We start from the raw sequence: 16,567 nt of genomic DNA, 5'->3' as shown, positions 1-16,567 counted from the left end.
CAAAGTGGCTTCACCTCAAATTACTTAATTTTAAGAGATGATCTTTTTCTTCGCCCCACCCTCTTTAAATTTTTAAGTGAATTTAGATTAATAGGCATCTTTCAGGTATAGGCAACACACAGGTTGGAAAGATTTTCCATCCACAATCTGGTCACTTGTTAAAGCCATCCATTTAGCTAGAGAACACCTGCAGCATAGACAACAACAGTACAGACCACTCTGAACTTTGTCCCTTCTTCAAGCTACTCTGACCTAGGTAAATGAATAGAGTGATGCAGCTGACTCTCGGCCTCCTTCTGCCTTCAGATCCATTCTGTTCCATCCACATTTTGCACAGTGTTTCTCCCCTCAGGTTTCTTCCAAGAACCTCTTTCAAGTTTTTCCATTGTTCTGCATTTCATGGGGGTCGCGTAGTGGCATCATTTCCACTTCATGTTTGTAACTTGACTCAAATGACCATTTTTGGGTTGAGTTTCACAAATGTGGAATATTTGATATGGTTTTCATCAGAAGGGTCTGTTAGCAGTGAATATAGTACCGAGACCAACGGCTTCAAGGCAGCTGTGTCCAGCAGCAAGGTCTGGACTAGCAGAGCAGACACTGTAATGTGAAAGGCATAAGGACTGGTTGTACAATATCAATGACTTTAGAACCCTCATAGGTTCTGAAGTCATTGATACATTACTTGGGTTGTGGCATCTTTGAACTTTGTTCTAACTTACACCTCTTTTTTCTGGGATTAAATGTCCAAGATTTCCAATGACACCTTATGGCCTCAGCTGTCCCATTTGATGAGGTGTTGATGAGGGAAGCTGTTTCACAGCAAGAACTAATTCCAGGTGAACAGGAATTGGTGTAAAATGTCTCAGCTTCTAAAACCAAAGCCAAAACAATTGGTAGCTACTGCTGAAAAATGTACAGTGATCTAATTTTAATTTAATCAATGCAGCACATTTAAAACAAATTTGGTACCCCATAGAATACCAATTATTTCCTGTATGTCAGAGAAGACAAAAGGAAGAGAAGTAAAAATAATTCTATACGTTAGTTGCATTTATATATTGAAAGTTTCACTATTTTATGCAACTCCTTTGGATTTGGTCCAAACTAAAACTCATATTTACCCAATCTTAAATATTTTGGGAGATTTTTTTTTTTTCCTGACTATACCTTCTATTTTTAGTAGTGATGTTGTTCTGGCTAGTTTTCTTTACCCTAACAGAGGTGACTCCACGGCACATTTCTTTTGACAAAAACACACAAAACCAACACGGATCAGTTAACACAGATGACATCTTTAAACCTGAATACATTTTTTCACTATAAACGCCACCAGTCAACTTTCGTGTAGGTAGGTTTCCATTGTTAGTTGTCAAAGTCTTCTTGAGTGGATTTCCCACTGTGTCACTTTTGTGTGAGTCAAATCAAGATTATAGGTAACAGAGAAGAAAAAGAAAAAGAAGAGAAGGTTAGACCCTCATTTTAGAGTTTAAGAAAAATCTACCAGCAGGTTGCAGTTCGAGTTGGTAATATACATGAAAGGGGGAGTCCAAGCCGTGTCACAGGTATCACTATATTAGGCTTTCAGGAAAAAGCATACAAAACACATATTGTAGTGGTCACACACAGAGACATAAATTTAGGAACAAGATCTGCCTTAGCTTGAACATAGTCAGCTCTGATAATAAGGAACAATGGACCGAAGCTATTATGAAACGAAACCCAGGTGCCAGAATGGAGGGAGCTTTTAGTTGAGTTCTCCTGGAATAAAAAAAAGTCTAACTTTTTTTTTCAGACATATGTTGTCCTAATTTTTGCTGTTCTCACTTTAGAAGACAGCTGATTTTATTTGGGGTCTGATTAATGAGCACGATTAAGACATGCCATGCTGAAGTTTTCTGGAGTAACCTTTACATGAATTTTTTGTTTCATCTTTTCTGTCTTAAATCATTTTATTTTCATTGGGATTGAGGAAAATATGCTAAATTATGCCCTTTATAATATATACACAGTATCCAGGGTGGATTTCATATAATTTGTAGTAGTTTGGGTATTTTCTAGTCTTACATGGTATCATACAGGATGCTGAGTTGGAAGGGATCCACAAGGATCATCAAAGTCGAGCTCCCAGGACCACCCAAAGGATCATCCCATGTGCCTGAGAGCATTGTCCTAACACTACTTGAGTTCTGTAAGGCTGAATGCTGTGGCCACTGCTCTGGGGAGCCTGTTCCAGTGCCCGAACACCCTGTGGGTGAAGTACGTTTTGCCAATATCCAACCTAAGCCTCCCCTGACACAGCTTCCATTCCCTTGGGTCCTATCACCGGTCACCACAGAGAAGAAATTGGTACTTTCCCCTCCTCTCCCCCTCATGAAAAAGTTGTAGAATCCTATGAAGTCCCCCCTCAGTCTTCTCCGGCTGAAGAAACCAAGTGTCCTCAGCCACACCTCCTACATCTTTCCCTCCAGACCCTTCAACATCCTCATAGCCCTTCTCTGGATGTTTTCCAGTAGCATTATATCTTATATTGCAGTGCCGTGGCTGGTGAAAAAAATAGCTCTAGAAGCGTGATATTCATTAATTCATGAGAAGCATGAACATGAGAAGCTTGATTTATGTCAAAAAGCACTTGTTTGACACTTTGTCCTGACCTGTGTGGGAGGTCAACAGGCTGCTGAGATGTGTCTTAGAAACCTGCAGGACTGGCAGAGCAGAAACTTTCAGTGGAATCTGAACAGTCACGCATATAAGACAGACAGGGGCAAAGTCCAGGTTGTCTGAGGTACCCAATGATGTCACACCTCCAGCTGTGGAATTTGAAAGTAGGTTTGACTTTCCTCTCATTCTGGGTTTGAGAGATACATGCACATGTCTTTGTCATACCAAAGGCCTTTTTGCTAAGGTGACTCTCTTACATGACATCCAATGAATAAAACAGTTTAAGATGAGAAATTTTCATTTACTTCTGTCTTAACCAGAGACTAAGAACTTCCAATTGAAACCAGAGCTTCTGGTCCTCTTGAAATAAGCATGGTGTGTCCATACCATGAGGCACTGCACTTCCGAGAGTTTGTCTATGAACATTATGGGAACCCACCTCTAGGATTCATTAGTTGAAGCAATGTTCTTTTGACTTGAAGGAGCAGTCAGAATATCTGACTGCTGAGATAAACAAGGCTGAGCTAGACTTCTTTTAGGTCAAACAGGGCTTCTCTCTCCTGCAGAATCCATGGCAATTAGTAGATTTGCATTAAAGTTTTAGTCAGCAAAAGGTTAATAGTAATAAGCATGAATATTTTGGCCTATTGTGCAGAACATACAAATATTCAAGGGTGTTTGTACTGAGGCTTTTGGCTGGACCTCTATAAAGATAAAAGCGAGAAGCCAAACATATGTTCTGGCATTCTAGGCTTTGATTCTTAATCATGTTCTGTGCTTGCATTCAGAGGTTTGCTTTGGGACTATCTCCAGTGTGAGAAAATATGACAGAGAAATCAAACACAGAGGTTATGCATAGTGGTGCTGCGTTTGTACAGGAAGGAGAGATTTTGTGAGTACTAACATTATTCTTTTGACAGCAGCCACACATTTTCCCTTGGTTTATCTTAACTGGGAATAACCCCTAAGACAGGATGTCTCTGGGCACTTCAGAGAGGTGCTTTTTGAAGGCAAAGGAAATACTGTTGCAGGGGTGAGCCTCACATCTCTTCGGCAGTTAGCAATCCTATAAATACCACTGCCAAGTGCAGTGTGTGTCCATGGCCGGTCTCAAGTGTAGCTGCAGCGCCTGGATTGTGGCACAGGAATCTCTCTTCCTCCAGGAGCACGTTCCCTAGCCTTGCTTGTACTTGGCACCCAAAACCAGACTAAACCAGCTCAGATAGGCCATACAGAAAGCACTGGCTGGGCACGAAGACCAGGTAATGTGTCATAGCATGGGAAAAATTTGGTATCAGCTGTGACAAAGAGTGGAATACAAAAGCTTCCCAGAAACAGAAAAACACGGAAATTAAGGTTTTGAGGCAGGTTTGGATATGCTTTAACCTGACATTATACTCTTCCACACCTAAGAAATTTCTCAGGAATGGCTTCCGTATTTTTTCAAGGCATCACCCTTTTACCCATTCTGTTTACCAGGAAAGAGTGCTTACTTATCTGGACTTTCCTTTTTCTTCCTCTTTCCTATCCAGAAATGCTCCTCCTCCTTAATTTTTAATTTTCTTCTTAATAATTTTAAATACCCAAGTATAAAGTTAATCAGTATATGAAGAAATGTAAAAATTACTGAACCCCATTGTCTATTTCGAAAATACATTTCATCTCCTTTGTAACTTTTTGCACTTTGGTAGTTTGGTAATTACAAGGGAATGTACTTCCCCAGATAGAGCTCATATCTGATATATCTGCAGAGGAAAAGCCATGAAGTCCATGGAAATATCTCAGTAACCTGAGGTCAAGCTGTAATTTCCTGAGAAAACAGAAACTCCATTCCTTTTCTTACAATCACTCTTGTCATCTCTTCTTCCTCACATGTGCAGCTTCATTTTCCAATGCACATTTCTGTCTTATGACCGCTTGAGGCACGTGGCAGGTGTGAAAAGCTGATCCATCAGCTGTTGAAGCCAACGGATTTTGATCACAGCTTGCTTTGCATTGGAATCTAAATTGCTCTTTCTGCAGAAAATGTTGCGAAATATTGGTCAGGAACTTGTAAAAGAAAAATGGAACTGAATTCAGGCAATACCCTGCATCAACTGAGAACACTGAGAGCAAAAGAGCAGCAGCAGGAATAACATCATCCACAGGCCAAACTGCAAGATAATTAAACCAGAAATAGCGTGGGGCAAGAAAGAGGCCAATTAATTCCATCAGAAGGATGTCATCTAGCAGTTCAAGACAAGAAGGAGACACTGTATGAAGTGGAGATGAATGTGGCAGCCCGCCAATCTATCACAATCTTCTTTTATTAAAGATGCTTATTAGTATCTTATATTTTAAATTAAATATTTATAGTTCTGTTAATAGAATGCAGAAAGGAGGCCTGTTCCAGAGATTCGTCTGTACAAGAAGTTGTCCACCGATGTAAATTAGACCAGTGAAGCTTGGGATATTCATGTTTGCAGTCCCATCATCATTTGTATTTCGGGGCTGCAGGTTGAGGTGGCAGCTGGGCTACCTGTAGGCACGTCGTTGTCCTCCCTGTGAATGTGTGCACCTCTTACTTTCCTGCAAAGTGTTTTCTTTCCTGCATCAACTGTTTTGGACTACAACAATCCTCTTAAGGGATCTGTGTTTTAGCCTCCATGGCTGGCAGGCCAGAGCTGTTATTCCCATTCTCCCACATGGAGACTCCTGCAGCTTTTAAAGGGCATGCAGAGAAGCAGTGCCAGCTTTGTGAATATGTAGCCCCACCATTCTTATTAGATTCCATGAAAGATGAGAATAGGCCCTTTGATGCTTTCAGTGAGTGCTGAAGCCTTTAGCAATGTTGTGAAAGGTCGTTAGAGAAGAGCTGGGGGGAGCAGATTCAACTGGTACTCATGGGAATGGTCCTTGGGATGTGGAACTAGTCTGGGAGAAAATGTGAAAACAGAAGTGATTTATATTGAAATGAGGGTTATGAAGACAGCAATGACCACTGAAACATACACAACAATAACTCAGAACAACCTCTCTGGCACACTCTGCTGTGCCATCTTTTAAACCCTGGAGGAGGTGACTGGGAAGAGAGATTTAGAGCAGATCTGTGGGACTGATATGAGTGAACGGATCTGACTTCTATCTAGGTGCTCCTGGGTTCTCATCAGCCCCTTTCAAGGCGTGAGGGAAACCATCTCGGTCCTCTGTGATCTGCTCCCTGGGATACAGATGGCAGGACAAAGCAGTCATTCTCTTTTTCTCCCATGGTAAGTGGTCTCTGCCCTTTTGATATTAAATATATGGGGTCTTTCCAGAAGGGTAGTGTGAAATGTCAAAGAGATAATGTATTTAAGCATTCATCTAGTTTGCAACCATTTTATGCCCACCACACAAAGACATAGAAGGCTTCTCACTCATTTCTCTGCACTCATCATGCTGCCATTGTGGGACCAGAAGATAATGAGATGAATAGGAAGCATTTCCACAGCATGAGCGATGTAGGAACATCATTATTAATGTTCGTACAAAATATCCCATCTCTACATGATGTCTACATATCTGAGATACAGCCCTCTGCCAGATATAAAAAACCATGCCCATCCAACAGTGATCTGTTACTTAATGGAAAGTCTGCTCAAATTTCAGTTTAAATTGCATTTATTATTTATGTCTCAAGTACAGAGAATACTGAATATGTCTTCCCCTTATAGTGTTAGGGGATTAGTAGATTCCATTTAAACAGGCAGATATTGGCCCAGAAGGATGTTTAACATGTCCATATTCAATATTTAAAAATTGCAAAAATCCTTTGAAATCAGTGCAATGAAATTATAACGAAGTGGCCTTTTCTGTGCATACTGAGGTGCTAATTTTCATGAGGTCAGGGTCAGCACCTGCAGCTCTGCTCCCAGTCACCAGTGCTTTTCCCTCTGGCTCCTGGTGGGTTAAGTGAGTGCTCCTCCTGGGTGAGCATGCCAGCCTGAGGGCAGAAGCTGTAGGGATGGGCTTCAAAGGGATGTGTGGGGCTGGACAGACACATGGTTGGTGTTGGAGGTGAAGCACACAAACATGGTCACAGTGGCATTACCTGCACGTAAACCTTACACTAGATAACAATATTCTGATTTTGGTAATCTTTTTCTCTTCGTGGCTTGCCTTGCTAGCAGGGACAGTTTTCAAACAGGATATTGAGACAACATTTTTAGTCGTTAATTTCTGACTTTTGTGACCGGTGATTTGACCACAAACAACTCACTGCACATGTTCAGTGCTCAGCAACCCACATGTGACATCTCTTGTCCTTGCTTGGGTGGGTTCCCCATTGCACTCCAGATCTCACTGGCACAGTGAATCCAGGTGTTTGAATAATTCATTGCCAAGACATCTGGCCTAGCTGACAAACTTTGTGTTTCAGGTTGTTTTTTTCCCAATGCCTTGGAACAATGCAGTTTGCCTTCTCACACTAATTCATTCATATTCACACTTTCATAGTAGACATTTTGAATGCTTTCATTAAAGCTGTACCCAGAAGTACACGCTGGAACAGATGGGAGAAAGAGCTAGGAATTTTCGTGATATTTTATGGGTTGGACAACAACCACAACCTGATCCAACAAATTTTCTTATTCTCAAACATTTTACTGTCAATACACTCCTCAGGAATGTACTCAAGAGTTGTTCGGGGACATGGAAAAATATTTACCTCAGCCTTCCACAATTTATTACTTATTGTTTGAAAAAGTTGCCTCTTTTCTGTGCCAACATTTATCATCTTGGGAACACACTGGAATATAGCAATGATATTAAACAATAATGTGCTCTTTGCTGGATAAAATAATATTGCTGAGCCACTGCAGAGGAAGCCAAAAACCACATGTGAAATAGTTCTTTTGGAAGGGCAAGAAGTCTCAACGTTTGTTAGCAAATAACTTTGCTAGTGGTGCAGACATCAAATGTCTTTGGCAGCATTTGCAAAGCTCTTCTGAATAAGCATTTTCCCCAGAGTGCTGGGGCACAAAGCCACTGTAATGAAGGTTAGAAATGTAAGAAACCTTCACCAGTAAAATACAATAATATTAAAAAAACAAAAACAAAAACAAGAGCTTCCAGATGATTTTGGGGGAAGAAATGATTGACTGTGAGTCTTTTAGCAATTTGTATTAATTTAATTGTTATTTGCATGGCCCTGGATGAGACACTGCCTTAATGTCTGGGTGGAGGTGGCTGTTCAAACTTCTTTTTTCATTCTTCAGTCTAGCTGGAAAGGGAGGGTTTGCCATCCCTCTCCTCCAGCTGTTCAGCTGTTTCTTAGCTGAGCATTTCTTGCACAGACATACATTTTCCTCCCCCCACCCTCAAAGTAGTCTAATACTTTCTCTTGTGCAGTGCATTATATGTGGTGAAGGTTTCCCATGCAAAAAAAAGCACAGCTGCAAGCACAGCATGCTTTAAATATTTCCCTAAAATGCCTCTCTGCTGAGTTGCTGATGAAATACTTGGTGAGAGCTACATAGTCCTGTGTGTTTAGTAAAACTCATGTCCTCAAGGACTTCCTCACTGTCTAGTTGTGCCTGCCAATAACCTCCTGTAAGATACCCAGTAAATGTAGGGGGAAGAGACCATTTTTACTGTAGTGTCTCAATGCAGCCTGCTACAGAAAGTCCTTAAAGCTTCCTCCATAAACCGTAGAATCGTAGCTTCATTGAAGTTAGAAAAGACCTCTAAGATCATCAGGTCCAGTTGTTAACCCAGCACTGCCATGTCCACCACTAAACCATGTCCCCAAGTGCCACATCTACATGTCTTTTAAACAATACCTCCAGGGTTGGTGACTCCACCACTTCCCTGGGCAGCTTGTTCCACAGATTGGCAACCATTGTACCGAGGAAATTTTTCCTAATATCCAATCTAAATCTCTACTGGTGTGGCTTGAGGCCATTTCCTCTCATCCTGTCATTTGTTACCTGGGAGATGAGACTGATGCCCACGTCACAACCTCTTTGCAAGTAAGGGACTGAAAACATCATACCTGAGCCTCCTTTTCTCCAGGCTAAACACCCCCAGCTCCCTCAGATGCTTCTCCTCAGGCTCGTGTTCCAGATTCTTCACCAGCTCCGTTGCCCTTCTTTGGGCTCATTCGGATCAATGCAAGGCAACAATGAATGTAAGATGTGTCTTGAATGACCCCTCTCTTCCCAGTGGAGTTCAGCCCCCCCAGCTGGGTGCCAGGAGCTCAGTGCCCATCATCAGCTGAACCTGCACCTCCCTAAAGGGGCATCCCTGGTTGGAGCCTCTGTGAGTCCCTCTGGGCTGCCCCAGGAGCATGGGGGTGTGCAGTGACCTCAGCACGAAAGGGGATTTTCCTGGGAGTTAGCGGGGTGCAATTGCCCCATTTCAGCCAAAGGCCCTGAGTTGTGCACCTATTTTGGCACTACACAGGTATGTTATTTAACCTTCTGAAGGCTCACCTGTCCTGTGGGTGCCCCTGCGTGCACCAAAGAACAAACGCAAACTTTTATTCCCTTTTGATGTTTGCAAAGGGGTAAAAGGGGGGAAAGTATCAATGTTGTGCCTGGAGGGAGAAGAAACAGCATTAAAAGGGATGGGTAAGCTGAAAGAGACAGAGCAGTTCTCAAAAAAAGTATTAATAACTACTAATAAAGGCACATTTGAATACTGAGTTTAGGTTGTGATGGATCCAAAGAGCCCTGCATGCACTGGAATTGTCCTGGCCCACCTCTGAAGTGCTCCCACCTGAAGGGCAGGGTGCCCCAGTTTCTTAAAAGTGCGCTCTGGACTCGACACAAGGTGTGAAACAAATCTTTGAACCCTGGGTGCTTTGCCCAACTCCTGTTCCTTTATTAGAAGCCCAGAAGCCAGCATGGAATAAGCAGGGTAACAGTACAGCGCGGCACATTTTTATAGCAAGGCCAAATCTTTATTATGCTTCTTGGCCCAGTTTAGTGGAGAACACTGCTGGGCCTGATTTCAGTTTTGATATCATACACCGAGGCTGCAGACCCTTAAGAGTACAAGCTGGAGAAAAGAACATAGAAAATGTTAGGAATGAGAAAAGGCCATTCAACACATTGATGCTTGTCTCTTGTAATACAGCGTTTCCCCCAGGATAGCATCTAATTGCTTCTTGAACGAGCCCACTGTCTTTGCCTCAACAACCTTGCCCAGTAGGCCATTCCAAACATTTATTATTCTTTGAGTGACAAAGCACTTCCTTATGTCTCCTCTGAATTTGTTTTTTGAACTTCCATTTATGCCCCCGATCCTGTCATCTGTGCTGTATCAAAAGTAGTAACATGCATTGATATTATCCATTCAGCTAAGATTTTTGTATACTTCTGTTAGACCCCCCTTAAATGCCTTTTTTTTTTTTTTTTAAAGTTGAATAGATTGAGGGTTTTTTTCACCTTTCAGTAACTTCTACAATTTTATCCTGGAACCAAGTTGAGCAAAAATATTTGTTAAAGTCTGACTTACATTAGATCACACTGAATGGATGTATAAAGTCTACTGCAGGAACACATTTCAGTAATTTTTTTTCTCCCATTCTTTTGGAGAATAAACTATCATTTACTTTTCCTGATGCTTGCATCTGGTTATTTTGACAAAAGTTAACTAGGAAGATGGCAAGAATAAAAAGCTTGGTGTGAAATTTGGAAAGAGCTGGTCTTAAATTTTTTTCTCATTTATACTGTGGGCTTCCTCCCCACTTCTCTTTCTCCAAGTAGAGGTTTGGGTTTTTTTAAGAGAACTGCTTATCATATGGGATTTTCCATGTGATAGTGCTTTGCAGAATGTATATGAAGAAATGTCAGAATACACCTGTGATCTCCCCAAAAGCCACAGAACCAAACAGTCGCAGGTTCAGCCCTCATTCACTTCCACAGCTGAGGTGAATAGTTCATTATCTTTTTGGATGACATTCCAGGGCATGTGTTATGCAGGAGGCCAGAACTGATGATCTAATGATCCCTCCTGGCCTTAAAAAATATCTACAAATAATGATTATAGATGAAATATATATGTCTTGCACAAAGTAAAAACCAGCAGGCTTTGGGACTAAGAAATTAAGGAAAAGAATTTTGCCTTAGCCCTTTCCCAGAGGCTGGACAAACAGCATTAGCCTGATGGCAGCTGTGGCTACTTACTCATTGTCTCTTATTTTTTTTCATCATATTAAGAATGTGGGGTTTGTTTTTCAGACCATCTGCAAATCTTCTAGTTTTCTCTGAATTCCTTCCCAATGCATTTCTAGGAATGTGAAATCTGACCAAGATCTGTGGGTTGTCCCTACAGCGCCGGGCTGGGCTGGGATTGTTTCCTCATGGGTTCTCCACAGAGGTAACTGCTTTCCAACATCATCACTGAGTTTAGGATCAGGTAAATATGTATTGGCACTAATTAGCTCAGACAAAAGACTAGCGTAATTTATAGTTTGGAGGTGAGTTTGGTCTCATCCTGTGTGTTTCCTGTGCATGTTTGCCCTGTGGGATCCAGGCATGCTGCTGGACCATGGCAGCCCAGGGAGTCATTCTTCTTTCCCCTGGTGGGGACCCTGGCTGTCAGTCAGCCCTGCACCAGCACTGTGTAGAACTATGCTGGATCATTTGTGGGTAATGAGCAAGTCAGCCCCATAGGTCTTAGGAAATCATTTTTGTTACTATGCTACCAGGGAGAGAAAACTGATGTAAGAGACTGTAATTACTGGGATCATGCTTCAGTTCTTCTCTGAAAAATCTGAACAATATTTGCTTTGCTCCAGGCCCTGGGAATCTCCCATGATTTGTCAAAAAATAATTGTTGGTGGTACAATAAATTTGTTGTTCAATTCCCTAAGTGTTCTGGGCTTTATGCAATGTGGAAAGCTGATTTGTTTATATTCATATTTTCTCTATATTCCCTTACCCATTCTTTGTCATTATCTTTATTTCTACAGGTTTATTTCTCTCCAGTGTTTTCTAGTTGTTCAAACTTTATGTTTTTATATTTATTTAAAGGCAGATTTCAAAAGAGTTCAGTTTCTCAGTTTACTGAAGGATTCAGCTTCTTGCTAGTACTTCATCTCCCCTGGTATTTTTGTGAGCGCTCTTGTTCTCCTTACCCATCTATCTAGCGCTAACCTCTTTGGTCTCTTTGCTGCTCACGTCTGTTGCTCACAAACCTCAGAGTCCTGGTTTTGAACTACAATCCCCTTACATTCAGCAAGTCTTTGGACATTATCTGCTCCTTGTTCAACACCTATTTTATTTTTTTTTATTTTTTTTTTTTTAGTAGAGGAATTCTGAGGTTTCTGACGTGTTTTTAGAAGTCTGAAATATTTTTCTGCACAGACTTTCATTTTCCCTTCTAAGAGGGCTTCATCCCTACCCCACGTAATGCAGCTGTGGGAGCAGAGGGGCTGGAACCCAGCACTGGTCACCACCAGGAGAGATGATACAGGGGCAGGGTACCAGCCTGAGGCATAGATGAACCCGGACCAAACCTTTCTTCGCTCACAGGCTTCCCCTGAGGTTCCCCTGAGGGAAGCCATTTATTCTTTCTGCTTCAGCACATCTGTACAAAATGCTGATATAAACCCATCTTTAACATCTGGTTACAAAGAGAGTTTTAGAAGAGGCCAAAGATGTCAGGCCCTGTATGGAGGGCTTTTGCTGTGTGAGGTCACTGTTACCCAGCATGAAAATGTTGTGCTTCTGCTCCCTACAAAGATATTCCTCACTCCTCATGCAGTGTGCATATCTCCCATCAGGTGAACATGCAATGCAAAGGACATCTGCCACTTCCCTAGGATCAGAGCTGCCTGGAGGGAAGAACATCTCTGGGAGGACCAAGACCATGATAGCTCCATGTCCTGGCAGAGGATGTGAAAAGGGCTGTGAGGTTTCTGTTATCTTTGGCGAGTTGGTCCTTCCATTCTGTCCACTGTTGCAGATTGTTAAGACTGCCTGTCCTGTCAGAACTACCAACTATAACTAGACCATTCACTGGATTTAAACATTTTCAAGTGTTTACAACCACATCTCCTCCCCAGGGGGATCTCTGAACTGCCCTGCTTGCTGTATTGTCTTTGGCGAGCTCTATAGAGTTCCTGAATTTATGTGCTTAAAAATCAATGAGCCTTGGTTAGACAAGAACCCAAACACTGTGACTCCACCCCTAGGATTTCACAGGGATTATGAGAGATATAAATAAACCTTGGTTTGGTAGCCTTTAGAGCCTCTATCAAAAACTTTTAAGTCAATTTAAAATTACAGGCTGGATACGCCATGAGAATCACACTTTAAAACATAGGTCATCTTTATGTTTTAAGGTGTGAGAAGATATTTAATTAAATGAATTGTAATCTAGATTCCTGCAGCCTCTGCTAGCCAACAAGAGCTAGGGACAGATGAAAAGCCTGGTTGTATTAACACTATCATTCAGATCTGGGCTCTTCAGCACTATGCAGGTCTCAGGACCAGCTTGCTCCCCAGGGCAGCTGGGTGGCAAACACGGGCGTGCAGATACGTCCACAGCCCAGCCTGTCCTCTCCACACAGCTGTCAGCATGAATGCCAGCTTTCTCCTCCCATGGACTTCAGAGCTCCCCAGAGGCCCGTTCAGGCTCTTTGAAAGTGAAATGAGCAGAGTTTGGCCTTATGCTTAAAATACAGCCCAGCCATACCAAAAGGAATGCCCTGGGACCCCCTCATTTGGTGTGGGCCACGTGGACAAAGTCCTCATCACAGGCTCTCTTTGCTGCAGTATTTTGTGTCAAGCTGAAGCAAGCAGGATTCTCCCTTCTCCTTTGAAAGAGCCATAAAAGACGCATGGAGAGATGGAAGAAATAACCAGAAGAATCCAGAGAGACAAAAAGACAAGAGAGAGAAAGAAAGAGACTGAGAGGGAGAAAGGTGAAAGAAAGAGCTGTCTCAACAGTCATGGGAACAAGTGGTGTGTCATCTCCCTCTCAGTATAAAGAGGTTGTGTGGGAAGAGGGATATGACAGATAATATATCAAAGGAAATGAATCGCAGGATTAAGATCCTGACTTTGCTTTGTCAAATTTGCAGGTGATTATTGTATAACTCTCTGCAGCTCCTCTCAGTGACGGAAATGCTCTTCAGATCCCCGCGACATAGAATCAGTGGTAAAAGCAGCAGCTCTTCAGAGAGATGCTTACCTAAAGTAGCCGAAGGCTTCTTAAATCTCCTTCAGTCTTCTTCCAACACTGTTAAACATTCTGTGTAATCTCTTTGTTCTAGAGATGTATTTTCCTCCTGACAAAATACACCTTGAGATACATTTTTCAGACTAACAGTAAAATTTGAGCTCAAAAATAGTTGGGAATCTCTGAAGTAAAATTTAGTTAAAAATTATAATTTTCAACTTGGTCTTATAGTAAACACAGTTTAGAACTATTTTTTTGGTATCAAGAACCAAGGATAAATCCTGGGCACAAAAAATGAGTAAGACCTGCATAGATAAGTGGTTGTAGTCAGAAAGTTCTTCACTTTTTTGTTATATGACAGATGGTCAAATGAAGATTCAACTTCTGTGCTACAAATCAAGTATCTTTGATATTCATATTCTGTAATAGATACAGCATCCTTTGAGGTGTCCTCAGACTTTCAGCTCCTAAAAGCCCAAGTTTTCCCCTGGGAAACAAAATAAATATCAAAAAACCTGTTAGAGGATTGTGTCCAGTAAGACCAACCCCTGCCCTGCCCAGGGCTAGCTGCGGGAGTCCGGAAGGAAAAGTGGGCTTTGCTAACCTGTCTGAAATGGTTCCCAAATGCCGAAACACAAAATATTAAACGAAATTTATAACTACTTTTCCCTCTTCCACTTGGCCTTCCCCCAACTCTTAGTGTTCATCATTCATGGCTTTAAAATAGTAAAAGAAAAAGTTGTAAATGGAGACAAAATCTAACCAAAACAAACCTCTTAAAAACAAACTCAAAACCAAAAGATCACTCTTGCCCTCCAAAACAGGGAAATTCACGCCTCATTGCCGCCAACGGGGATTCCAGACAAGGCATATCCAAATGGGAACAAAGTTATTTGAATGAAAAATTCAACCATCCTCCTTCCTCTGCCTTTCTCCATCAGCTCCCTGAAGTGACAAGCAGTAAGAAACCTCTTCGGCCTTGAAACGTTTGAAGTGAAACTTTTTGGGAAATACTGAAAGTCATTCACAGTCCCAGGGGAATGGTGATCCATTTTTTTTCCACCCTCCCTTCTTTGTAGTTTGCTTTCCCCTATATACTTTTTTCTTCTTACTGCAGCTTTTCTGATCACAGTATCACAGTGACTTTATCGCCATCACCTCCTCATTGTGAACCAGCCCATCCCTTGGAGGCAGAGAGCTATTGTGGAGGTGGTAAGTAATTTGTTTTGTTCAATGGATTTCTTGTTATGCATGCATGCAAAGCCACTTTTATCTCACATTTAAATTTGTGTTTTCCCCCTTATGATTGGTTTTGTGACATCAAAAAGCTTTCAGCATCTTCAAAAAATCAAGAAGAACAAACTCTTAGAAAAATAAAATAAAAATAAAAAGAAATCCTTCCTAATACACCCAGCATTTCAGTACAGCTTTAGAAAAGAAGAGATTCACATGGGATACTGGCTACTAACGACTATGGAAATAAGCCTGATTTTTTGATCTCTAGGCCCAAACATCATTCATTTTTTTTCCTTAGCCTCAAACAATGTCTTCAGATAGCCCAGGTAAAAGCAAGCCAGAAACAAAACAACATCATAGAGGAATTGCTTTATGCAGATACTTTCAGCTGCACTACACAACTCGCATTGTCTTTGAACCCAGTGTGATGAGAGAATGATTTGAGACTCCAGGGACAACTCCTGGATATGTTTTTACTCCAGCACACTGTAGTGAGACAGAAATCTTTGGCTTAAGAAATGTGTTCAGCAATCTTCTGCATTGGGGGGGGTGTTTATTTCTGTCTCTCTAGTAACTCTCTGGACAACGTTGAGACCTGAGGTCAAGAAGCAGGCACACTGTACATATGAGGTTATGGAGAGTCTCTTTAACCTTTAAAAAATATTTTGTCCATGCTTACTGGGTGGCTGAGAGCAGGGGTAGGAAAGTCCAAGCAAATCCTCCTAACCAGGATAAGTGACTATAATTGTAAGGTTGATTTACAGGGAAGGAACTGTGTATATTTTCTGGTTTTCAGTCATCCGCCTACTTTTCTAAGAATGCTTTTATCAATTTACTTCTTGGGAATTGGTTAGAATTTGCCTATATATCTACCATGAATTGAAATATTGAACCTCAATATAAGTGAATTGCACACAGCCTGTAGACTCTGACATGCAGGACCCAGGTTTTTAGATTCAAATAACTCCAGGAGAGAACACAATCCGTAGAATGGCTTTCAGAGGTTTTCTCAGAAATTGCATCATAAACTGTTTGGAACATTTATCTGCAGTTCAATTTGCTTCCATAAAATTCAGACTCTTTCTAGAAGCAACTTAACTGCAAAGATTTTTTTAAAAATTTGATCCTCCACGACATTTCCCATTCAACACTCATTCTTTGATGAAGAGGTGTGGACCATAGGGCAAGGGATCTTCTCTGAAGCAGCAAGGCAATGCACACAGCAGAGGCCCTGCTGCCTCCCAGGCATCCTGGCTCTCCAAGTCATGGTGAATAAGTGATGCTGGTCGGGACATGCGTGCTTTTAATGGAATGCTCTTTAGTGTGGAAAAAAACCAGAACCCTGTCTTGCTGCAAATTTACAGTTATAAAAGCTGGAGTCACTTTACTGACCAAAACAGAGCCCTCAGCACAGAAACAAAAAAACAAAAAACAAACAAACAAAAAAAGGCAGGTCAAATTTAAGCATGAGTTTACATCTCACACTCTAGGAAAGACCTGGGGTGCAGAGACTGCCATCCTA

This window comes from Chamaea fasciata, unplaced genomic scaffold (genome assembly GCF_029207755.1).
Source record: "Chamaea fasciata isolate MVZ Bird 193981 ecotype frontalis unplaced genomic scaffold, bChaFas1.0.hap1 SCAF_9, whole genome shotgun sequence".
In the NCBI taxonomy this organism is placed as follows: Eukaryota; Metazoa; Chordata; class Aves; order Passeriformes; family Sylviidae; genus Chamaea; species Chamaea fasciata.
The sequence above is the reverse complement of the archived record's forward strand: the minus strand, read 5'-3'. Positions refer to the sequence as shown.